Genomic DNA, 27,504 nt, shown 5'->3' on the forward strand with positions numbered 1-27,504 from the left:
CGTGGCTCTAACCAATCACAGCTCTGAGCTCAAGAGCAAAGAAAAAAGCCTTTTATTCTGATTTTAGTATAGGTAAAAATCACTAATTTGTTTACCCAAAATTAAGATTTCTGGACCTCACCCTCAGAGATCCTGATGCTTGACAAGAGACCAAGGATGCACATTGCTCAAACATGCCAGGTTATTCTGAAGCAAGTGGTCATGAACTTCTTTTCTAAGAAAATTGTTTCCAAATTTTATACATCAAAGTTTGGGCCATAGCTATCTATGACCCATAAATATGATTTTACATATATTTATATTGAAGCAGTTTGGACAACAGTCTAACTTGAGAGGCTAATCAAATCTTAACATTTCCTGTAAAACGAGAAAGAGAATATAGGAGAACCTACTTTTCTTTTGAAAAAAAAAAATTATTGTTAAATAATGTAAAACTGGAAGCTGGATTTAAGACCCCTTTCCCCCAAACTATACTTCTTAAAATGTTTCAGATTTTCTGAAGCAAGTGGCCAATGGTTGTAACACACTTGAGAAACACTGTTATTAAAAGCTGAAGATCAACTTAGTTGACCATGACAAGGTTTTATATTTACTTCATGACAATAATTTTGTAAATTTAGAAAATGGATCCTACACATTTAGGGTATTATTATTTTTTATCCAACAAACCATAAGCAAACATCTTGGAATCTCTTACAATTTAATGGAGAAAAATGGATAAAGTACACAAAACACATATATTCATGCGAATTACATTTTATTTCCCTGATTATTTAGAAAGTGTTTGAATATTTGTTTCTATACTTATCCATCTTCCCCATTAGACTGTAAAACATTTAAAGCTATAAATTGTTATTATATTGGCTAATAATTATAATAATAAGCAACAGTTACATGTTAGGTATGTGCTAAGTGATATGAATATAAAGTTGTTTGGTATGCATTTATTCATTCTTATTAATTAATTAGTCCCACAACTATTTATTTGCCTTCTGTGAAATGAGACTTACTGTGCAAGATACTGGTGATGATGATGAATGCAGTAGATGATAATAGGGCTCTAACATTAAACCTCAATATTCACATTTAAAAGGCAACTAAGAGTTGTAAATTGATTAAATAGATGTGCTGATATTGATTGGTAAGAAACAAGCCATAGCTTAGTGTCCTTTATCTTAGGCTCATTTTTTCTAGCTGAATCTTCATAAAATACAGTGAAATCAAGAGAAGAGACATGTAGAAGATGTGTTGACATGGATAAGGTACAAAGATTTCAAAGACTTTTTTTTTTTCTGAAAAGGAAAAAAACCTGGAGCTTCCTGTATGTTGAATTATTGGAATTCTCCAAAGATTCATTTTGAAAGTCATTACAAATTCTTACAATAAGCCAAAAATAAAAGTATATTTTAGAACACAAAAATAAAAGTACAGGAAAATAGCTGCAAAGATAGATATTATCTCTAACTTTCACAATCCCTGAATTTTGTTTAATTAAAATTAAACAGCCACAGCCATAGAAGTTTCGTGAAAAAAAACCCTTAATTTAAAGGAGAGTTGGTGATTTACTAGTTATGAGCTATCATAACTTAATTACTGAACTAAGCCCCACTTCATCTGTAATATGAATAAAAATAATACTGTTTTTACTGGGTTGTTCTGAGTATTAAGAGATAATGTATTTAAAGTATTTAGCACTGTGCATGGCACGTAATAAATGCTTGAGAAATATTAGCCATTATTTTACACTAAGTCAAATTATTTAATTCATTATTTTTCAATTCTATTTTCTATGATATGAGTACAAGATTGTATTGTATAATATTAGGAGTTGTGATGATTTCATGGATATTTAGATTTCATAAGATGTCTGTTATCTTTTGATTTTAAGTATAGAAGTTATGAAACTAAGGTATTTTTTTAAATATGAGCCAAAGAACTTCTTAAAATATCACAATTCTAACTGTGCTTGTTACCATAGGTTTGAAGATGTGTTTCATTTCTTTTATACATACTCATCTGGGGTTACATATTCAGCACACCTTTCCTTAGATTCTGTATTTTATCAGAGTATAATTGAGAGAGCTTCAATAACAGAGGAAAAAAAATGATGACTCATTAAACCATTCCCTTCATGGGAATAATATCTCTGACTCAACACAAATACAAATCACATTCAGAGAAAAAGCTTGCCAACTGTTTCTGAGTTTTATTATGCAAAATTTCTTATACCCACTCCCTCACCCCCTGCATGACTGACCCCACCAATTCATCACTGTTTTTCTTCCTTTATTATCTTGTCATTTTATTACATATTTATTATAAGACCTGTCAAATATTCTTTGGGGATTTAGAGGCAAACTTTAAGTGTCTGTGATAGATTAGATAATGCTTTTCAAAGGCACAAATTTTGGTGTGTGGGAAATTTAGGTTTTAGGACTGATGTTAAAGCTATGTCTATTCCTTGAGGCAACACCTAGTGACATTCCCCTCATCAGAGCTCACCAAAAAAGTTCCTCACATTAGTTATTTATAAATGTAGAGGACTCCTGAGGTCTTTCTTGACCAATCAGAAGCAAACTGAATGCCCCCAGTATGGCCTGTGTAGGAACTACAGGCAGGGAGTATGCAGGCACTTATCTTGGCCTTTCCATCATGAAAATCCTTGATTCTTTCTCATTGTTTGGCCACGTATATACTGAAACATTATTTATTTTTCTATTTCCTACCAACCTCTTTAAGGAAGGGATATATTTAGTTACCCTCTATTTAGGTAAAAATAATTGCAAATGATAATGCTTTATCATTTTTTATCATTAGAATAACCAGAACACAGATTGCAATGTTTTCAATTTTATCCTTAATAATTAATTTGGAGAGGAGCATTTGCCGGGAAAGAAAATTTATTTTCTATTATTTTCTAGGTTCTCTAGGTGGCCTAATAATTAAATTGCCATAAGATAGATTAACAGAAAATGCAAATTTAATTAAGTATAGGACAGGGAGCCCCACAAAGATATGAGGCTTATATACTATCCTGAGATAAAGAGAAAGAAGTAAAGGCCTGGGGATTCAAAAGAGAGGAAGACAATTCACAGGAAGATAAGAAGAGCAAATGTTTAGAACAAATGTTTGCCATATCACACAGACAAGTCTTTCTGATACAAAAGTTCTCTCTGGTAATAGCTTTCTTCCTAGTATAGGCCCGCTATCTAAATTCTTTTAGACAGCTAAGGAAAAGGTAGAAAACTTTTCCTGAGAAACTTTTCCTGAGACTGCTGGGTCTTAATTGCCTTCAGCTCAAAACAATGCACATTTTGGGGCGGCATATTCTGTATCTCCCACATTGATTCTGTTATCAAACATGCAGTGGAGTAAATGGAGTGGTCATGAATGTCTTGGCTTGTTTTATCCTTGGTGAGCATATACAAACTCAAAATTTTATATTTTTGGCTTTATTCCAAAGACAAGGCAGTCATACCCAAAGCAAATAGCAGCTAGTTCTTAGTATGGGAAAGGTAGATTGCAAAATGATTGTTTTGATTTTTTTTTTCGATAGCTGACTTTTTGAATACATTTGAATTCACCCAATTGCACCAAGAACAGTTTGCGGGAGGGTGGGGGGGAAGAGAGAGAGAGAGAGAGAGATCTGTAAGTAGGGGTAGTAGCTCTTATTTAGTTTAGCGCAGAATGATTTTCCTGGAGGATATTTTTTGAAGAAAATTGTATTTGTGAAGAAATGGCGTGGTCATAATTCTCAAAGTTAACCTTTTCAGATAGGTATGAATCGCATACAAGTCCTTGTTTTGTTGTTTATTTTTAATCCAATATTTTAAAAAACTTTTTTTGCTGGCATCTCTGTCTACACCCAAATCTCATCATCCAAGATTGAAGTTTGAGGTCAAATAAAATTAGATGGAATACTTAAAGAAACTTCCTTTTTTCCTCCTTCCTCCCTTCCTCCTTCCTTCCCTTCCTTCTTTTCTTCCTCCCTCCCTCTCTCCCTCCCCTCTTTCTTTCCTTCTGTTAGCCTAAAAAAAATCAGAGGCAATAGCATTTATTTGAAATCACACAAACCAGAGTCATAGATTCGGGTAGAAACCCAAATTATGTCCCAATTATAGAATGAAGGCAAGAGGTTTTGCTGAGAAAAGAAAGGGAAATAATTATATGAATAGAAGCAACAAATTTCTATTGGTGTTAACAAACTAAGTTACTCTTTATCTATACATGTCTGGTTACTGATTCTAAAGAATGACCATAATTATCAGTCATCACAGTCAGGATTTCTGTTACTTTACACTTGTTTGTCAGTCAGTGTTGGTTTGGCACAGAACAAAGGTTATTTTGTCCAAATAGAACATTCCAAAAGTTCGAGGAGCAAGACATGCAAGGCAGTTCCTCTAGAATGGCTGCCCTAGCTCTGTTTTAAAATGGCTCCACGGATATCAACTTTCACACTTCTTTCATCTTTTCTTTTTGGCATTTTAAAGGTATTTTTTGCTGTAATTTATACCATCTCCAGGTCAAGCTAAAAAGCCCTAGCTGGCCTCCAGACAGGTTACTGTACAATCATATCGCAATTACATGTGGCTTTCTGTTTTTTCTTTAAGATTGTTTTATTAACGTCTAAGTATATACAATGGAGAATTTACCACTAATAAAGGTTTTATTCCTTGATTTACCTTTCAAACTATGAGTTGGCATAATGTTTGAGTGTAAGTTGAAAAATGGCACTCTTATAAACAAATGATTAATCTGTATACTATATACCAGTAGGAAAAGCAATTTGGCAATAATCTCAAAAGCTTTAAAAATATAAAGAGATTGTGACCCAGTAACTACGTTTCTAGGAACCTATACTAATAAAATAATCAAACATGTACACAAATACTTTTGAGAAATATTTTTGAGCTTTCTATTCATAATATTAGGATACGAGAAATTTTTTGAGGATCCAATGGTTAGAGAATTAATCAATAAATCATAATAGGAATATTAAGGTAACCTAAAAATCATGTTTGTTTTAAAAAAAAAAAATGTATTCCTTGTGTGTGTGCTCCAAAAAGATTTTTAAAATATGCCTAGGAAATAATAGTAAATGAGAAAAGATTTTTAAAAGGTGAATCATATGTGATTATAATTCTGAAAAGAATATATGAAAATAATAGAATACAGCAAAATTTTGATGTTCTCTTCAATTACCTCTATAATGATATTATTAGAGGTTTTAATTCCTCATTAGACTTTTTTGTATTATCTTCAATGAGCATGTGTAATTACTTCAATCTGAAATAGTTCTTTTTTCTTATTTTAAAAATATCAAATCATTTTCCATTCGCTCTACTGTTCACAATACACTAATTCTTACTGCTATTAATTTGTCTACTATCTCCCAAATATATCTTCTCTGTACAACATACATTTAAGCTTTCCAAATGCTTCCTTTAAATGTTTTACAGTATTTTAATAAAGTCAGACTGCTGCAAACTATAAAATATTTACATAGATTGATTTGGTTAAAAAAGAAAAGACCTCATTTATATTGCCAGGAAGAGTATACAATTAATAGAGATGTAATTCCAAGAAATTGAGAATCTTAAATGCATGTGAATCTTATTAAGTAACATGTTAGCAATATTAGTATTTAAGGAGTTACTGAAAATTAGTGAGAGCTTATTATTGGCCTGTTTGTACCATAGCTTTCTGCTGGAAATTTTCTAATGCCTGTGTCTATAAATTATATCTTATCATTTATTATTTCTTTGGTGAGGTTTGACCCAGATTTTACAAATTGCACTATTACTCATTTCTGGATGTTGTCAACCTACTGTGTGAAAGTACAGCATAGCAAGCTAATCTTAAAAGTTATTTTTTGGGGGAAAAATGTTGTTTAAAGTTCCACGTAAATTTTCATTTCAGGTAATAGTCACCATTATTATATGTTACAATCATGTATAAGTGTTAATGACATATTGGCATGCTGTTATAACTTTCAAAATATAGTGAATTTTTTCAGATTTTTTTTTCTCAGAAGTTAAGTGTCAGGAATAGCCATCTTAAAAAGTGATATTCCACTGGAGTCCAAAGTGAATGAATGCTCATGGGCAGAGCTGAGGGAAAGAATAGCAGGAAAAAGGCCTAGAATGTGCAAATGTCTGAGGAAAAAGAAAAGTTATTGAAAATAGTTCAGTAGAGCTGAAACTTACAGTGAAAGAAATTTATTTAATTCAACAAGTGTTTATTAATCGTGTACTCAGTGCCATGTATCTGACTGGTTCTGAAGATTTGCTGAAGTAGGGAAAGAGTGTTGCTCCGGGAGGGAGATGAAAAAAAAAGATACACACACAAATATAAATATGCTACGTGTTCCCAGGGAGGACACCTCCAACTAACCTTATCCTGACCGGAGGTGACACTGAGCCGTACCCGGGGGATGAATCCTAGCCAGCTCTGCAGAGTCAGGCTACAGGGCCGAAGCAGACTTCTAGGCGGGAGACGGTGAGCAGCGTAAGGAAATTTGACCGAGTTTAGAGTTTACCATCGCCGAGTACTCGGAGGCCTGATGATAGAGAAGTGGGCGGTGCTCACCATGCACGGCATTGCAGGTCAAGGACTGTGATCTTTATTCTAAGAGCAGTGGAAAGCCTTTACCTCCAAATGCAGGAGAGAGACAAAATCAGACGTGCGATTTTAAAAGGTCACTCTTAGAGGCATTGCAGAAAATACCTTGGGGTGAGTGAAGGGCTCAGCTAATACGGAATTTCAAAAAACAGGTAACAGGGATTTGGGTGGCATTTGCAGTAACTGGAATGGAAAGAAGTGGACTAAGGCATTTTTCTCCAGATCTGCTCTCATAATGTCTGAGACTCTAGATGGGCAGCCAACCTGTTTTCTATGAAATATAATTCCCATAAGCAATGCTGAGCGCTAGAAACTTCCTCCTGGATAGTGACTGCGCTTTGTTTTCTAAATGGCCAAGAGCCAGACATCATTATACCTTTTTAAAGATTCATTTAATAATATCCATTTCATCTTATTGTTACAAAGTTTAAATGGGATAAATTATTTGAAAGCTCTTTGGAAATGATGATCATTTTATTATGCCCATGAATAGATGAAATACAAAAATCCTAAACAGATATTCATCCATCAATACTTATTTATCAAACACTTCCTTTGTGCTTGCTACTCTACTGGGCATCATGAAAAAACGGAAGAAATTTATGGGTGTATTGGGTGTATGGGTGTATTTATGGATGTGTGATTTAAAGAAGGGCTTAAATGCAAATAAAATTAAGGGAACACTGAAAATAGTGAGGTGGACTGAGACCTTAGGCTCTAAGTATAGACCATGTTTCTTTGTTTTAAATCAATGAGAACTGTGCTGTTAACCTTGAAATACAATTCATCTTCTCTTGATTTGTTATTTAGAAGTGTTGATTGCACTAGGGAGAGAATTATCACCTTGTGAACTTGGGAAGTTTCTGGTGGCGATTTTCCCATCAGTTGGAACCCAGCTGATTACTATATCTGCCCAGTGTCATGGCCAGACCTTCAATGTTTATGTTTCATTATAATCCAATTAGGTAAACACAACCTTAAAGGTTTACAGATAACAGAGGTTCCAAAGTTTTAATTTCTCTTTTATTTTTCTTCCTGTATTGGAAGATTCTGCTCACAGGAAAATACGAACAAATAGATATATTCTTGGTGAAATCATTTTAATCTCATCTAACCTGTCTCTGGTGTATTTCTGATTTTTGCCAGTCTTCCTGATGTAGACCAGGTCTCTACTGAGAGCAGTTTCATTTGCCCTTTATGAAAACACCATTTGTATTACCATTTAGTCTATTACTCTGCAGTTAGGTCTATGTTCCAATGAATATAAAGGCCACAGCTTTATGAAGAAAATACATTTCAGGGAAAAAACTAAAGTAAATTTTTCATTCTTTAGTTTATGGATTGTTGGACTATTTATGAATATACTTGATTATACACCCTCATCTTCATTTGACCTAAATTTTATTTTAAAAGTTATTAAAAGATTCAGTTCAGTAATGGTAGAAAACATATTACAGGTACATATTTTTGCAATTATAAAAATTTTTTTTAATGCAGGGAAGATATCAGAAGATATGGATTTGTTCTTGTTCTCAGAAAAATTTAAAACATCTCAAAATATCAATTTCCTTATTTTTACAGTAAGAATAATAATGTTAGTGGGATAAAGTAGTTCTGAGGCTCAAATAGGATACATGTAGGAAGATGGTACTTTGCAGAGTATAAAACACCACATAAATCTGGCATTGACCGGTAGCTTTTTTCTAGATGTCCACATTTAATTAAAGATTTAAAAACAATATCAACTAAGAAGTATTAGTAAATAAAATTCATATGTCACTCAGTTATGTTTCACATTTAAAATGTAAAAAAATATTATTTCATGTTTCATAAATTTATTGTTTCATAAATTTGATAATTTATTTGCTTTTAAAGTCAGTTTTATTCTAAACTTAGTAATCTTATTTTAGAACTTTTTTATTTTTATAAATCAAGATTTTTCTCTGAACTGGAGTGGATTACAATATGTCAGTTTACTCATTCATTCATTTACACATCCAATAAACATTCTTGAGCAACTAATATATACCTAGACAGTATAAGTATTGGGGATAAAAACAAAAATTAAGATGTCCTTTAAAAATAAAAGAAATTCCCAATGTAGTAGGGGAAACTAGCGATGGTAATATACAATAATACACATTAGTATACAAAAATGTGTAAACCAGCAATTTTGATTCACAGTTCTAGGTGTTATTTTAAAAGTGTTTAAAAGTTACAGTAAGTACAAAAAGGCAAAAAGAAGATACTTTATGTGAGAGAAGGATTACAGGAGATGTCATAGAGGTTTCCGTATCACTGGGTGTTATGAGCCAAATTATGTCCTCTCAAATTTGTTTGTTGAACTCGTAACCCCCAGTACCTTAGAATGTGACCTTCTTTGAAGGTAGATTCTTTGCAGAGGTAATCAAGTAAAAATTGAGTCTTGAGGGTGAACCCTAATTCAGGATGGCGGATGTCATCCAAGGAAAATTTGGAGACGGACATGCACCCAGGGAGAACAACATGTAAAGATAAAAGCAGAAATCTAGGTTATGCTTATACAAGGGACACCAAAGATTGCCAGCAAAACCCCAGAAGCCAGAAGAGAGGCATGGAACAAATTTTTCTTCACAGCCCTCAAAAGAAACCAACCCTGATGACATCTTGATCTCAGACTTCTAGTCTCCAGAACTGTGAGACAATACATTTCTGTTATTTAAGCCATTCAGTTTGTGGTATTTGTTATGGCTGCCCAAACAAACTAATAAATTAATTCTTAAAAAAAAAATGAATAAGAATTCATCAGTACATGACAAAGGAAGGAAATGTGGGGAGCATGTAAAACTAAACAGTCTGTGCAAAGACGGAGTGGTGTGTTGAAGCAGGGCCTAATTGTAAAGTTGCAAGTAGTTCAGTCTGGCAGAACATGGATGGGATGGGAACTCCCAGCAGGAGAAAACCTCAGATATGGTCAGGAGCCATCTGTCTCAGACCATGCCATGGGGTTTGAATTCCATTCTAAAAGAAATTATGAACCACTGAAGGGTTTTAAAGAGAGGGTACCTCTAATAAGATATATGTTTTAGAAAGATCACTTACTTTTTTTTAGTTCTCTGAAGGATGGTTAGAAGGGGTGAAACTAGAGATCTAGCCAAGAATTTACTGTGATATGATGGTTATCGACATGAGAAATTATGGTTATTCAAGTAAGGCAATGGAGTGAGATTAAGGAGCAGATTCAGGAGATACTTAGATAGATAAAAATTCAGTGACCAGCTGGTTAGGTGGGAAACAGAGATGAAATGGATTGTGATTCTAGCAGTATAAATGACGAAGGGATGGAGAAGAGAATATTTCAAAAGAAGTGAAGGATATTCTTTCTCCCATTGTAGCAAAAGAAACATACATGACCTCAACAAAATTATGGGCCCATTTGGGAAGGCATTTCATTGTTTTGTGATTCTGGAAGCACTTCGTGGGAACTGTTACCTATTTGTGTGCCATAAATTATACACCAGCAATTTCATAAACTATTATATTTTCATTATATTTTATTGTACATATCACAGACGGATACATATTCACTTTAATGGCAAACAAATGTTCCTGCATAAAAAAATAATTTTATGTGATGTCCTAAATTTTAATGTAAAAGATAAACTTCCTCTGGTAACTAAATTGCAAAAAGTTTTACTACACAACGATAATGTTCATTTTCTCAAAGAAAGGAAGGAATACAAATCTTCCAGTCATACTACTGGAAAACAACTTTATCATAAACTACTCATTCAATTTATTTTTTTTAAAGTTTCAAAATGTGTAATTTAAATGTTTTAAAAAATGGGGGTCCATAGGTCTATTTTAAAAAGAAATTAAGAACTTTCTCTCTACAGAAAATAACAAGGTACCCAAAAGGTACTTTTTGATGTTTTTCTTCCTTTTGCTGGTAGGTACAATAGCTTGACAAAACAAGGGTCTTTTTTTAGTTTCCCCCTTTAAAATCAGTCAGCCCTTACAGTCTGTATTTCCATTAAATGATTTGTTCATATTCAATTATTTCACAGAGGACCTGCAATGAAATCTTTCCTTTATATCTTTTCTGTCGTAAAAAGTTCTTCCCTAAGCACTACCCCACTCAGTGCTGGCCTGTACACTGGCCTTGCTTTGCCTTCACCAGAGCCTTTGTTCTCTGTTCATAGGTACCTGCTTTTTGCTAGCTCCCCACTTGACAGTTCTTTTTCTGCTCCGAGATTTTCCTTCAAGCTGCTTTCTGTAGTTGGTTCTAGCTTTGCTCGGACATCATCTATGGGCACCAATGTTTGGGCCTAATGCTCTCACTTTCGGTGCTCCCTTACACCCTATATATGGCTCTGCCATTTCACTTCATTCTGTTTTACTGAAACTATCTAAGTAGAGCCCCCACCCATGGACTATAAGATTCTGGAGAGAAGGTTATTGTATAGAACCTGATACAAACTATATTTTGTATCACAGCATCATCCCTTCTGGCCAACCTTTAAGGTAGAGTCTGTCTTCATCTGAACTTTCCTTCATCTGAGAATGTCTTTATTACTACTTTCCTCTTAAAGGATAGTTTCACTGGATATGGAATTCATGGTCAACAGTCCTTTCAGCATTTGAAAAATATGTGTCACTTTCTTAAGGCCATCATGGACTCAGGTAATATATTATTTCTCTTAGGCTCATTTCAAGATTTTTTCATTGTCTTTATGTTCAGAATTTTAATTATGATGCGTCTTGGTGCAGATTTCTTCAATGTTGCGAATCTGTAAGTTTGTCTCTTTTGCCAAATTTGAGAAGTTTTTAGCCTTTATTTCTTCAAATACTTTTTCGTCTCCTTCATCTTTCTCCTCTCACTAGGACTCCAATGATAAGAATACTGTATCTTTTGTGATTATCTTGCCGGTCCCTAAGGATCTGTTCTTTTTTTAAATTTTTTTCAGTCCATATTCTCTGTTGTTCAGATTGAGTGGATTCTATTGTTCTGCCCTTAAATTCAGAGTTTATCCTCTGTCATCTTTACTATTGAGCCCATCCACTGAGTTATTTATTTGTTTGTTTGTTTGTTTCAAGTATACAGTACATTTGTTAGACATTTATGTAGTTTATAAACGATCCCCCTAATTGCTTCATCTCTCCTTTGGTTTTCCACCTAGCCAATATATTAATGCTAACTGCATTCCCTACGCCGTGCGCCCCTACTCCATGACCATCTATCAACTACTAATTTGTACTTCTTTAACCCTTTACCCCATCTTCTGAGTTTTAAAAATTTTGCTCATTGTATTTTAAATCCTATAAATTCCATTTGTTTTTTTCATAGTAACTTCTGTTCTTCCATAAAATTTTCTGCTTCTCATTTCAAGAGAATTCATAATTATATTTTTGAAGCATTTTTATCATGGCTGCTTTAAAGCTCTTGTGAGATAATTCCAACTTCTTATTCATTTTAGTGTTAGCATCAGTTGATTTCTATTCACTCAAGTTGTGATTTCCCTTGTTCTAGGTATGATGATTTTTTTCCTTATTGTATCCCAAGCATTTCGGCTATCAAGTATTCCTATTTAAATTGTTTTAACAGGAAGACACGCTGTTTCAGTTTGGCATGCAAGTCCCGATCTATTTCTGTGATTCCAATTACAGTATAATTTTCAGGGACTATGTGGTGCTATGTTGGTCTGGTTGGTTTATCTCATGCTACTGGGGCTCCTACTGGTCCCTGCTGATGCTACTTGAGGAAACTGAAAGAGCTTACTAAAGTCAGACTGTCATGTCCCTTTTGATGAGTGAAGGGATTCTTAGGCCTATGGGACAGAGTGCTTCCTGGGCTCTGAGCTGCGGTGGTAGGTTCCCCCTGCCTATGAGCGAAATGATACCTATGGTTGTGCTCTCCAGCTGAATGGTGTATTCGGGTTGGAGAAGAGAATCTCAGGCCTGGCAGGATTGATGAGCACTTCCTGGGCTGGGTACTTGTTGCAGTGGGACCCTCCTTGCCATATCCCCTGGATGCATGGTGTTTCTGGGTGGGAAAGATGAGTCATAGGACCGGTGGGAAATGGCAGAGCTTACCCTAGCTGTTTATTATCAGCAGGACTTCCTATTGATCCTCCTGCTGTTTCTACTGGGGTGCCTATGGTTGTCAGAGGTACACCCATTTGACCTGCAATAGGAATGAGCCTATCTAGAATGTCCTATGTTGCTAGGTGGGGAATCAAGAGACACCAGGCTTAGTTAGGTCACTTTGTTCTGTTGGCTGTAGGCTCATAAGACACCCTCCTGCTGTGTTGTTCCTCTAGCCCTGGGGTCTCTAACCAGTTCTACTTCCTCTTCCAATTTTCAAAGTTCTCCTTTGGTTGTTTTGGTTTATTTCTAGAGTTTATAGTTGTACTTATTGCAGAGGAGCACAAAGAAACAAGTCTTCACCATCTTGCCATGATGGAAAGTTCTATTATATACACATTCAAATCCAGACTTCGATGGCCAAGTTTTGTGGGCCCTGCCTGACACATATACTGTCCTGCTCTACACTATGTGTAGAACAGCTCTGCAGTTACATAAGAAAGGCTGAGCATAAAGAGTGGGTAACTGAGCTTTGTAAATGTTAGACATGGCCCTTACACATTCAGATGTTATTACCTGCAACTGTGTCCATTTGGGTGAAGATTTATAAAATCTAGAAGTTTGCACTGGAAACTGGCAAAGGTTGTTGTTTCACTGCACTGCGTTTTGACTATATTACATTTCTTCTAATTCCTTTAGATCGGGATACTTTATTTTACTTATGTAAGTAATCAAAGCCAAATGGTAGCAAGTGAGGGATACTTGAAGAACTTAGAAACTATTCAACATCCCTTTGTAGGTAAGAAAAATTGAGACCCAAAGAGTTTTATTGACTTTCTCCAATTAATAAAGGCAAATGGTTAGGGAGCAGGATTAGATCCTAGGTTTTATGACTTCTACTCAGTGCTCTTCTTTTAAAAATTTTACCGTGGAAATAAATGATAATGATCGAATGTATATTTCAATAGTAAATGTTTTATTATAACTCCCTCACAGTTTTTTCTGTACATATTTAATTGGCATGTTTGTTTCTCTTGTGCCCTATAAAAACCATATTTATTTTGTCATTTATGAGCCAAGTATAAAGAAGAAAAAAATTTTAAATGATGCTAGTTTCTATTCATTGAGCAAGCTTTTATTAAGTGTATCATATATTCTAGGCATTGTGATGATTTTGGAAATATCGTAGAAACATAAAAGTGAAAAAAGTTGACTTCTTAACTTCTGCCCCTCATTGCCAGTAGTTTCCAGTCTGATGAAACATACAGATGTGTAAACTCGCTCTAATGTAAGACATTGTGAAGTAATTGATTTTAAAGGGATATAAACACATTTTCAAAGGGAATTAGAAAGTGATAAAAATCTAAGATTAGAGAAGACAATCTAAAAGATTGTCAGAACATAGAGCTTTGTTCTGGTTCCAAACCCAGTAGGTCTAACTCAAGTTGATCATCTTCTTCTCCACATCCCTCAACTGTGTTTCTTCTTCTTCTTCTTCTTCTTTTCCATAATATTCTCAAACTCTTGGTGTAGAAACTCTGCAGCCGTCTGAATGCACCTCTCACCTCTATCTTGCCGCTCACCCAGGTTGTCACCAAACCTTACAGGTCACCACCTTCCTGGGAAATGTCTCCCTGACACCACCATTTCTTTCGCTTTCTCCAGTCTTTGTCTAGGCTCTTGTTACTGTTTATACAAAATTTTGTGCGTATTCACCAAATAGTCTAACTCAAATCTCTCACTTTTCCAATATTTTCTTATTTAAGCCAGACTTATTTTTAGAAAACAAATGAGATTATGTCATTTTTCTCATGAAAACCTTTGTTAATTTATTTAACAATTGTTTAATTACAAACTATATGCCAGGCACTGTGTATTAGTTGTCCACTGAATAAAATCCAAACACTTTGACCACTTTATGTCTTCTGACCCTAGAACCCCTATTTTCTCTAGATTACATCTCTCTGCCTACCCTTAGACTTTGTTCCCTTGGTTTTCTCTTTCCCTAACTTCCAGGGATTTGTACTCACAAACACAGTTGTATCTTCTCACCCCAAAATAATCTCTGCTCACACAAAGAGTTCCTGAGTTTTATCATTACCTACCTTCTAAAAAAAATTATTCTTCTTGTTTCTATTTTTTCCATACAAGCTTCAAGTTTTTTTAGTCCCTTAGCTCACTTTAGGATTTTCAGCAATGATATGACATAATCAGAATTGCATTTTATAAAATATGTAGCTGTACTATGAGAAACTGATCGAATAGAAGAAGAGAAGCAAAGTGGCTCTTTAGATAGCTATTACAATTGGCAAGTTACATCTCCAGGCAAGAGATGATAGCGGTGTGGATTTGGGTGGTAGCTGTGGGGATGGAGAGAATGAATGAATTCAAAAGATTCACAGAAGACACAGTCCAACAAAATTGGTAACTTACTGGATATTAGAGAAAGGGAAAGGAACAGAGATGATATCAGGAGTCTGGCATGAGTAACCCACTGGAACTTAGTTTTATTTACTAATTTTAAAACCCTAGAGAAATAGCAGTTTCAACTTTAGATATATATTAAGTTGGGGTGTATATTAGATATCTCAAGGGGATGGTGAGTGATACAATGTGTATATGTAGATCTCAAACCTATCGTTGATTACAAAAAATTACCAAATGATAGCTCCCCATCAATGCCCCTTGGAGTACCCATCCAAACTGACTTTAGGCCGGTATCGATTTGGCCAGTGGGACATTAGTGAGCATGATGCCAGCAGAAGCATTGAAATAAATGTACAATGAGGCTGGCCCTCTTGCTACTCCTAGGAACATTGTGATTGAACATCATATCATGAAGACCAGGCTAACCCATTGTTCCTATCCTCCCCATTGCCCTTACCCACAAACTGCCAAACATGAGAATGAATTGATTCTAGGTCACAGAACCCCATCAACCTTCCTGCCGACAACAGACACAAGCACTGCAGAATCAGCCGAACTGACTTAGAATAAAACAACCACCCAGAAGGCCTACAGAATCCCATGCTAAATAAATAAAAATTATTTTAAGCCAGGATATTTTGTGCTGAATTGTTATGCAGCAAAACCTAAGTGACTCAATCTGTTATGGATACAATAATAATAGTAGCTAAAACAAAAACAGCTTATTTAGTATTAGCCTGATGTTAAATACACAAACTAAATAGCATAAGTAAAACTTTTACATAATAGGTTTAATGGTGTTAAAATATGAAAATGAAGAGTTATATTTTACGACAAAGTTTAAAGATGCTAACATTTAAAAAAGTGTAAAGAATTTACTGAAAGCTACTCAGTTATTACATGGCAGAACTAGAAGTAACCTGAAGAAATCTAAGCTACAAACTTTCTAAGTCTATAAATTATCGAATCCCAGGAGTACATAACTTTGAGTTTACTGGATACTCCAAAAATGTTGGTTGATGGTAAAATGTTACTTTAGTACACATCATTTTAGACCTTTGGTTATTTGTGTTAAGTTTTTCTCAGTCTCTGTCAAGGTATATTTTCTATCTTGTTTTTTTTTTCAAAATGCTAATTCTATGATTTATGCATGCTTCATGGGCAGCAGGAAAAAATTTATAGCTTTCAGATAAAATTATAAGTGTGAAATGTTCCACAAATAGCAATAATTTATAATATCATTTGACATTTTTTCTGAAACTTCATATTCATAGAATTTTAAGTTACCAAATCAACAGGTTCTTCTAGAAGAAGAACCAGTTCATAACTGTCTTTTAAAAGTTTTTTTTTTTTTTAAGCAAAATAAGTAAACCCTGAACTTGTGAAATGAAGATAATAATGGTGGCGCAATCCTCTTTCTTTAATGCACAGTACAACATTTGTAATTCTCGGCCATCACTCCTGCTGCACTTCTGATCTAATGTCTGTGTGGATGCTCTAAGTAATGTGTTTTAAGCGAAAGTAATTAAAAGATGAACTAACAAATAGATTTTCATGTCGCTAATCCATATGGCACCTAAGACATCACTAGACATTTAACAACATGGGACATATATTAGTTTCCCACTGCCGTTGTAACAAATCAAGAAAATTTAGTGCTTACAACAGCACAAATTTATTCTCTTACAGTTCTGGAGGGCACAAGTCTCACTAGTTGTCTTAGTCAGCTTGGGCTGCCGCAATGAACCACCACATTCTCCACTGCTTAAACAACAGAAATTTATTTCCTCACTGCTCTAAAGGCTGGAATGTTCAATATCAAGGTTCTGGCCAATTTGCTTTCTGTTGAGCACTCTCTTCTTGACTTGCAGTCTGCCCTCTTCTCTCTGTGTCCTCAGTGGTGGAGAGAAAGGGCTCTGGTAGCTCTTCTTCTTCTTAGGGCACCAGCCCTGTGATATCAACTTTATGACTTCATAGAAACTTCATCACTCCCTACAAACCCCATCTTCAAACACAGTCGCATAGGGGAGTAGAACTTCAACATATGAATTATGGGGACACATTTAGCCTGTAACACAAGATTGAAATGAAGGTGTCAGCAGTACTGCATTCCTTTCTGCAGACTCTGGAGGAGAACTCAATACTTCACCTTTTCCAGCTTCTGGAAGGGGCCCACATTTATTGGCTCACAGGTCTCTTCCTTCTTGAAAACCAATATATTAGTTTCCTAAGGCTGCCATAGCACAAAATGAGTGCCTTAAAATAGCAGAATTTTATCTTTACAGTTCTGGAGGGTAGAAGTCTGAAATCAAGCTGTTGGCAGGGTTGATTCTGAGGGCCGTGAGAGAATCAGTCTCATGCTGCTCACCTGGCTTCTGATGATTTATTTGTTGGGTATTTTTACATAGTCTTCTCTCTGTCCGTGTCTGTGTTCAAATATCCTCTTTTTATAAACATACCAGTCATATTGCATTAGGGTCCACCCCAGTGACATCGTTTTGACTTGATCACCTTTTTAAAGACCCTATTTCCAAATAAAGTTATGTCCTGAGGTACTGGGGTTAGGACTCAACATATTTTGGGGAGGGGCATAATTCAACCCACAGCAGTCAGAAATTGCCAGTGAAATCCATTCTGCATTGCATCACATCATTCCTACCGCATTTTTTGCTTCTGTCTTCTACTTTTTAAGGGCCCTTGTGATCAGATTGAATCTACACAGGAAATCTAGTATAATCTCACTATTTGAAGTTGATTAGTAACCTTAATTCCATCTGTTACCTGATTCATCTTTGCCTTTTAATATAACATACGCACAGATTCCAGAAATTAAGATAAGGATGTCTTTGGAGAGACATATTCTTCCTGCCACAGGGAAAATCGTTATTTACTAAAACTCCCAGAAAGAGTCCTGGATGTGGCTTGAAGGAAGTTAGAAAATCCACTTACGTTTGGAGATGTGCAGGTGATGTGACTCTGCAGAGGACATGGTTGCTGAGCTGCCTTCAAAGGAGAGGGTTTTGAAGTTTTTGAAAGAGCTAAGCCAGAGTTAAAGTATTGTAAATAGAGGAGCAGCTGAGCATTTCCACCATAATGCAATCCTGCATAAAATAATGACTTCTCAACTAAATAGATACTCAAGAGATATTAAAATTAGGTGTCAGAGCTATTCTGCTATTTGATGCATAAGTATGCACTACAAGGATAAAAGTTTGATTTCAAGCAACAAGTTTTGGTTATAGGATACAGTTCTAGAAGAATCACGCATTAAAAATCTCCTGTTCTCCAACCCCATTCCTGAACACACACACACACACACACACACACTTTATTACTGCTTCATTGACCAAAAAAGAGAAAGAGAATAGGGTTCACTTCAAACCTACTCCTTCTCTTGAATCTGGTGAATATTTAGAATTCTGGTATAGCCGTCACCATATTGAGACTATTCTCATCTTCACTAAATGCTTATATTTCGCTTCATGGTTTCCCCATAATTCATACAGTTAATATTTATTTTATTTTATTATATATTTACTAATACTTGGTCCGTTCAAATGTAAGTGTAGGAAAGCATGGACTTTAATTTCCTGGAATCGAAGACTAAATCGAGTATCCCACTTGGTGTACCTGTCAAAGAAGAGAATTAATTAATTAATTGATTGATTATTTTATTTATTTATTTATTTATATTTTTCTATTATGATTGACATTCAATATTTTAGATTAGTTTCAGGTGTACAGCATAGTGGTTAGACATTTATATAATTTACAAAATGATCCACTGATTAATCTGGTATCACCTGGAATCATACATAGTTATTACCATATTATTGATTATATTCCCTATGCTGTACTTTACATCTCTGTGACAGTTTTGTAACTGCCAATTTGTAGTTCTTAATCACTTCACCTTTTTCATCCAGTCCTTCAACCCTCTCCCATATGGCAGCTATCAGTTTGTTCTCTGTATCTCTGAGTCTGTTTCTATTTTGTTTCTTCATTTATTTTGTTGTTTAGATACCACATATAAATAAGATCATATAGTATTTGTCCTTCTCTATCTAACTTATTTCACTTAGCATAATACCCTCAAGGTCCATCCATGTTGTTGTAAATGGTAAGATGTAATTCTTTTTTGTGGCTGAGTAATATTCCATTGTGTGTGTATATATATATATATATATATATATATATATATATATATATATATATCACATATTCTTTATCCATTTGTCTATAGATGGGCATTTATGTTGCTTCCATATCTTGGCTATTATAAATTATGCTGCAGTGAACATAAGGATACATAGAACTTTACAAATTAGTATTTTGGATTTCTTTGGATAAATGCCTAGAAATAGAATTTCTGGGTCAAAAAATAGTTCTTTTTTACAGTTTTGAGGGCACTCCATGCTGTTTTTCATTCTGGCTGCCCCATTTTGCAATCTCCCCAATAGTGCATGGGGGTTCCCTCTCTCCATATCCTTGCCAACACTTATTACATGTTGATTTATTGATGATGACCATTCTAGAAGGTGTGAGGTAATATCTTATTGTGCATTTCTCTGATTATTAGTGACATTGGGCATCTTTTCATATGTCTACTGGCCATCTGTATGTCCTCTTGGGAGAAAAGTCTATTCAGGTCCTAGAATAAGAATTGTTTTAAAACATTCTGAATTCTTTCCCAAATCTTCTCCAGGATCACAGTCAATTCCTGTAGAGACTGAGATTTTCCTTGAAAGTACAAAACAGAGGGAAGGAGTAAAAGCAAAGTGAAAGGGTGAGCTCAAGTAATTAAAATTATACAAACAGGAAAGACTGGGAGAATGATGGGAATAAAAGAAAAACAGGAAACCTTTAGAGGCTGAAAAATTAAGAGAGATTATAAAACAGGGAAAGATTCAGAATTCTACGGACATAGAGACAAGAAGTCTCTCTGGACAGAGGTATACAGAAAGAACTAAGGAAGTAAGTAATTACAATGAGAGGGAATGCTAGATATAAGAATAAAGAGGAGATAGAAGAGGCATTGAATACATGAGCAAGGAGAGAGGGCAGAACGCATAACCTGGAAGTGAAGATATTTTTATTATTCTGTGGAGTGCATTTTTCTTTCAATATAAAGGGGGAAAAAAGAGGATATATAATTAGTCTGTAATAAAAAGTGAAGAGATGATGGCAGCCAGAGGGCCAGAAGTTTCTGAGGCCACTTGGAAGACGCTGCACTCTTGACATTAAGCATTGGCTGGAATTCATTCTTGCTAACATGAATCCGGGAATGACAAATCTCTGCGGGCTCTGCAACAGCCCCTAATTCATCAGTCACCCATAAATGCCACACATGGGAGTTTTATAAATAATTCTCCAAGCATAGTAATCATGGGCTATGGGAGAAGAAAAGTGGGGTTTTGGCCTGCTGGGTTTTTTGCTGCAATTTTCCTCTGTGAAATTGCCCTATGTCTTGAGTGTTGTTCTCCACAGAGACACTGCCTGTGTATCCATCACAAGTGTGCAAGATTATTGGATCCTTAAGTGACTTCCAAAGGTTGCACTATGTCTTTTTCAGAAAATTCTGGGAGAATTCACAAATTAACATTTCAACTCTGAATAAAGATTTCATGACAGTGTTTGTGTATTTAGAAGAGAGAGAGAGAGCAAGAGCGAGAGTGAGAGAGAGAGAAGAAAAAAGAAAAGGAAAGAAAACCTAAGCTCTGAATGTGTGACTATCCAACCAAATGCCCCAGGGTTTTCCATCCAAATCTATGTTCCTCCTATAGGCTCTGATTCCAGAATGATCAGAAAGAGATACTCAATGCGTGTGAATTTACAATTGAGTGGTGATCTTCATCATAGAATCTCCTTGCTTTCTTAGAATGTGTGTGTGTGTGTGTGTGTGTGTGTGTGTGTATTCTCAAGACACCACCTGACCAAGACAGTTTTCTAAGTTACTGTTGATTTATTTGCCACTATGAAAAAAAGTCTTGTGTTGCAAACTGTGTATTTCCAAGGTTCTACCTTTTTTAAATAAATATCTTCTCATTGAAATGTATAAATGAAGAAGTACTTTGCTGTTCCAGATACCAAGATTGGTGTATAAATTAAATAGAAAGTGCAAAATTGCTATTCCAACCACTCCAGGATCACCTATCATAACATCTTTTTAGGAGAAAGTAAAGATAAATGAAACTGATGACTAATGGACAAAGTCTTTTCAAATGAGTCAGGCTGCATGTTCATGTTATACATATTGTCATTTTTGTTGTTGTTATTAGTAGCAGTTGGTTGGATGTTTAGATCTCTTCAAGAGCATGAGAAAAGTGTAAAAGCCAGAGAATGCAAAAACAATTGAAAGCAATTTGAATTCTGTTTACCACAAGGCACTATTCCACAACTGTGTGTGAAAGCCTAGCGTTATCTGGACCTAAGCCAGCATAGCACTGAAGTCTGAAACTCACAACTGGTAGTCTCTTTGGAAATCCTTTAAATATTGGATCATGGGGAATAAAGTGCTGAGAAAACCAAGGTGTTGAGAGAGGTAGAAGAGAGAAGAGACCTAAAATGTGTGCAATAAGATCCAGAGAGTCATCTTGCATATTTCTGTGTGGTTACAAATTGGAGGAAAAGAAATAATAAAACCTTCCATCTCTTGCCTGACTTAATCCTAGTTATAAAATAGTCACTTATAATATATTTCTTATTAGATTACAGACAAACTGCTTTTGACAATTACCTCTAGAAGCCTCTTTGCTTCCTTTTCCTTTTTTAATGGAATATCTTACTCTTTACAAAGTGATATTGCAAACAAATACTTCTTCACTGAGATAAATATTAAAAACTGAAACTGTAGACAAACTCCCAAGTGCTACTTTAATTCATTATTTATATATTCGATTAATCTAGTACCCTGTGGGGAGAACAGCGAAAGAGAAAACTAGTCTTGGGTATTTAGAATATGTTCAGAAACCTTGAAACATTTCATACAATTTTGAGGATGAACATAATTTTCTTTAGTGTTATTTTTTAAAATTAACATTTTATTTTCTTGATCAATTTAGTTTTATTGAGCAAACTTTTTATCTCAGAAATCCTTTATCCTCCTAAAAGTTATTGAGAACTCAAGAATTTATATATGTGCATTATAGCTGTTGATATTTAACATATTAGATATGAAAATGAAGTTTTTCAATATTTGTTTATTAATATATTTAAAAATAAAAAATGCATTACATAAATAAGATACTTTTATGAAAATAACTATTTTCAGAAACAAAGCTAATATTAGAGAATCGTGTTGTATTTTTAAAAATCTATGTCTAGATTACTGTATTCTCATATCTACCTATATATTTAATTTCTGCAGTATATTTAATTTCTTGCAATATATTTTTCTGAAGTATTTGAAGAAAATTGGGCTTTGTACAGATATGTAGATAGAAAAGGAGAGTGTTTTAATAGCTTTTTCAGATAATTGTGAATATATTTTCTTGATTTATAACAAAACTTGTGGTAGTATCTTAAAGGTTATAGTGTGGAATCTGAAACATTATCAATGAACTTTACATACTCTAAACTTTACATACTCTGTTACATTAAATTTAATTAGCCACTCCTGGTTTTAAATAGATCTCATAGTTGGATGAGTTTGTGGTCATTCAAAAAAAGTATGTAATATTATTTAAATTTGTTAATATTACCAGCAATCTCATTAGAAAAGTTTTTACGTATTGGGAAGCTTTCAAGTTAATGGTGGCAAGATGAAAGTTTTCCAAACATTATTTTTTTTTCATTTTATTTATTTTATTTTATTGTTAACAGTAAGGCATATATAAATTTACACTGTATGTTCACCTCTCATATAGATTTCTTTCTGTCACCACATATTTGATCCCTTTTATCCTGTCTACCTCCCCTCTCTCCCAACCCTCTACCTTCTGGTAATCACTAGTTTATTGTCCATGTCCATGAGTCTCTGTTTGTTTGCTCTGTTCATTTGTTGCTTTTAGGTTTATAGCCCACCTAAAAGTGATATCATGTGATGTTCAACGTTTTCTGTCTGGCTTATTTCGCTTAGCATGATTATCTCAAGGTCCATTCATGTTGTCACAAACAAACTTTAATTTTTTTTTTGCCTATAACCTTCAATTTAATCTTAGCAACAGATTCTGAGTTGTTTTCTTCTAGTAACATGTTCATTTTTTGCATTTTGAGGAAGATGTATACTAAGTACCCAAGTCAATAACCTTAGTTTTTCAGCTGCACTTTAAAGTAAAAATGTTTATGAAAGAATTGTCTAGTTCAATTAGCAACTCGAACAGATGTACAAGTGATTTCCCATGAGATAACCATCATTCCTGAGTATACAACAATATTGCTTTATGCATACTTTTCATTTCGTTGCAGGAGTATTAAAAATGTGTGTACATGATTTGAGATTTAATTGAATTAAAAAATTTTACTGCTTCATCAAGAACATTCTTGAGAAAAATCTGCTTTCTCTTCTTTTTACTGTGAGTGCATGTGGACTACTGGTGCAGCTGGGTATTTCCTTGATTTATACTAAGTACCAAAAGTTTTGCCCATCATTGCTTTGTATCATTAGTACAAATGTCAACACAGTACAAAAAGCAAATCTGAATATTATTAAGGAAATAGGTGTAACACCCTATTGAACTCCCTGGAAGAGTCTCTAGGCAACCCCCAATAGGCCTCGGACCACACTTTAAGAATTTCTCGTGAAAAGACAAAATCACAACCTTTAGTTTTAAATTTACTTGTTTCTCTGGGTATTGTCCTTTCTTCCTTAGAATGCAAACGCCGGAAAAGCAGCTGCTGTCTCTGTCTTGTTTTTTTTTTTGTATCTTAGCACCAAGTACTAGAGCTGGATTAACAGAATTTAGTAAAACTATGTAGGTATAGAAATAGATAAACATTTTAATAATAAAAATTAGGCGAATTAATTTTTTTCAGAACATCTGCATTTACATGGCATAAACTTATAATAAGATTTCTCAAAACAAATAAAGCTGTGTCTAAAGTTTCATGTTTTATATGTTTTAAGAATCAATAATAATTAAAACAAATTAGCATCAAACATGTTAGAAAAAGGATTATATTTTTTTATTCTTTCCATGTAACAATAAAATTACTGCCATTTAAGAAATAATTAAAGCATCCACGGCCAAAATATGTAGAAAAAAAGTGTTTTGGAGATATTAGACAGTTACTCTATAAAAATATTTTTTCCTGTTTCATGATATTTTTAAGATTTAAAAAAAATGTGTTTTTATCTTGTTATTTTAAATAAATATTCTTTTTCATACCTAATTTGGTATTCTTGTTCCTAAGGAGTCTCACTACACTGCCAATAAAAAGCTTCAAGGCCCCCAAATCTGGACGCACTCCTGCCTAAAGTGCAATCTCACATGCACTATTGCTTGATTGACTGGATTTATTTAAGTATGGTAGTAAAACCTAAATCTCTAATTAAGCTTTAAAATTTTTTATTTGGAACAAGCAGTCAAAGAGGAGACAAATTATATAATGATGATAGATGTCGAAAAGAAAGATACACTCTGTGTATTTCAAGTAAAACGATCTTTATACTAAAAAAAGTAGAAAGAGCCCCCTTCTCTCATTCAGAAAGCAGAGTGGGTCACTTTTCATCAACACTGCACTTACCTCTGTGGATTCGCTCATCACCTTGGTGTTTGCATTTGTATCTACTCACAGATTATGAGGCTCTTATGAGCAGCCGTTGTTCTTTTTCCATGTTTCTATTCCCAAAACCTAGTCTCTATGCCTGACTTGTAGCCTAGTACCAGGCAAACAATAGATATTAATCATGGTGTGTAGATAAGATAAATAAATAAATGAATTTGAAAATTATGAACAAATTTAATACTTTGGAAGTTTTTATGAGGATAGTGAATGCTTTGATTGGCAAGCTTTCATTGTGTTTCCTCTGAATAACCCACACCACTATCAGGCAATCAGGAAAGTCCTTATTAGAAAGATAAAACTTCAATTAGAAGTACCTTCAAGGAGTAAAATTAATAGAGATTGGAATAGTTGGGTAATTTTTGAGATTTAGAATGTTTTTAACAATATGTATCAGTTTCTTCATTCTGGAGTGGGTGGCAGAACAGTTTAAGCAACTATATGAAGACAAAACGTGAACATGACTTATTCAGAGAATGGTGAGAAGATCTGTCTGAAAGAATTGAAGGGTGGGTGATAATTAAAGATTAATAGACAGTATGGTTAAATAAGTAGTTTTGTGGGAGAATAAAAATTAGGAGTCAGATATTATGGAAGTCTTAAGATTCATATAGAGTAACTGATATTTGATAAGCATAAAAAACTATAGTTTATTTTTGAACAGGAGGGTGAGAATAAAAAGTAGATTAATTTAGCAGTGGTATAAATAAAAAATAAGAGCAGTGCAAACCAAAGGCAGGGATATTATATAGGTGAAAGTAGAAATTCAGGTATGAAAAGATAAGAATGTTTATATTAATAGAAGCAAAATTTCTATCAGGAAAATGTTTTTAGGCAGGAATCATAGCCTTATTAGCTAATATGGAGTGGGTAAATAATGAGCCAAAATTTTTAATTAGAAGTAAAAATCTACTCATGCAAATATCAAAAAATGAATAAATGTAATATATACTATACTAGTGTTAATCTTTAAAATCATAAATCAGTAGAGAGAATGTAATTCCTGTGCAATGGGTTGTATGATGATGTATAATGTGTGATGACACTAGACATTGATTTTTTCCTGTGATAGTTCATCATGGAGGAAAATTCACACTCATTATTTTAATGTTGATTATTTATAAAATTGTAGTTTATAGACTTTGCAAATGATGATAACAGAATTACTAATCTATGCATAACATTGCCACCCAAAAGTGTTTATATTAGTTTGGTAGGACTGACATAACCAAATACCACAGGCTTGAAGTCAAAGATCAAAGTGTTGGCAGGTTTAGTTCTCCCTGATTCCTCTCTCTTTGGCTTGCAGGTACTGCCTTCTTGCTATGTCTTTGTGTATGGCTTTTTTTTCTCTGTACACACACTCTGTGTCTCTTCCTCTACTTATAAGAAAACCAGTTCTATTGGATTAAGGCCCCACCCTAATGCCTTCATTTTAACTTAATCACTTCTTTAAAGACCTTATCTCTAAGTGTGGTTAAGTTCCCAGATACTAGAAGTTGAGACTTCAACATATGAATTTTGGGGAAATACAATTGAGACAATGACATTCTGCCTTATGGGCCTCTAAAATTCATGTCCTTTTCCCATGCAAAATACATTCACCCCATTCCAACAGCCAAACTCCCTAATCCATTTCTGTATCACCTCTTGGTCTACATCTCATCTAAATGTCATCTAAATCAATTGTGGGTGAGACTTTAGGTTTGATTTATCCTGAGGTAAAATTCCTCTATAGCTGTGAACCTGTAAACCCAGATGAGTTATCCACTTCCAAAACACAATGATGGGACAGACAGAGTAGATATTCCCATTCCAAAAGGGAGGAAAAAAAAAAAAAAGAAAAAGAAAGAATGAGGTCACAAATTTAAATAAATCTAAAATATAGCAGAGCAAACTCCAAATGAATAATTATCTTTGTCTCCATGCTCTGTTCTCTGGACCCACTGGAGTGATGGTCCCATCTCCTGGGCCCAATGGAGAGACAGCATTGCCCCCTCGCCTCTGGGCAGCAGTCTCAACTCCTTGGCCCTGGGCGGTGGCAGCCCAGCCAGCTATGTGCAAGGATGTGGCCCCAACCAAAGAAACTCAGGAAGAGGCAGCCTCCACCCCCCCCCCCCAACAACAGACCTGCAGTGGGAATGGCAGCCCTACAAATCTCCAAACCACCTTTGGGGGCATTCTTAACTTTTCTGGAAGGACAATGCATGTTTGCAGCAGGGTAGCCTTAATGATCTGTCCTGTGGAGTCCCAGAAGTGCAATAGCTTTCCTTCACTTTGTCTTCTGTCCTCTTCAGTCCAAGCTGAACTGGTTCTAGTTACAAGTGTGACTCTCTTTCTCTGAGGCAAAAATAAAGGAAATTAAGATAGATGAGTTATTCAGTCCTGGTAACTTCTATTTTGGGGAGGTGGGAGAGAAAACAGTGTGACTGCTAAAAGCAAATAGGGCAAAGGTAGAGTCGGAGGCTTTAAGAGAGCACTAAAGGCTAGAAGATGGCTACTGTGAAGAATAGGAGACGTTATTTACCAAAGGCTGAGGAAGAAGATGATAAATCAGTAGTCGTGCTCAGTCATGTTGTGCTCATCTTTTTCCTGTTAGCAGTCAAGTTAGAGGAAAAGAGAAGCTGGATGTCGGTATTAATCCAGAGTAGGAATTTTGTAGATCAGGTT

The sequence above is a fragment of the Pteropus medius genome, unplaced genomic scaffold (assembly GCF_902729225.1).
Source record: "Pteropus medius unplaced genomic scaffold, Ma_sr-lr_union100, whole genome shotgun sequence".
Classification (NCBI taxonomy): Eukaryota; Metazoa; Chordata; class Mammalia; order Chiroptera; family Pteropodidae; genus Pteropus; species Pteropus medius.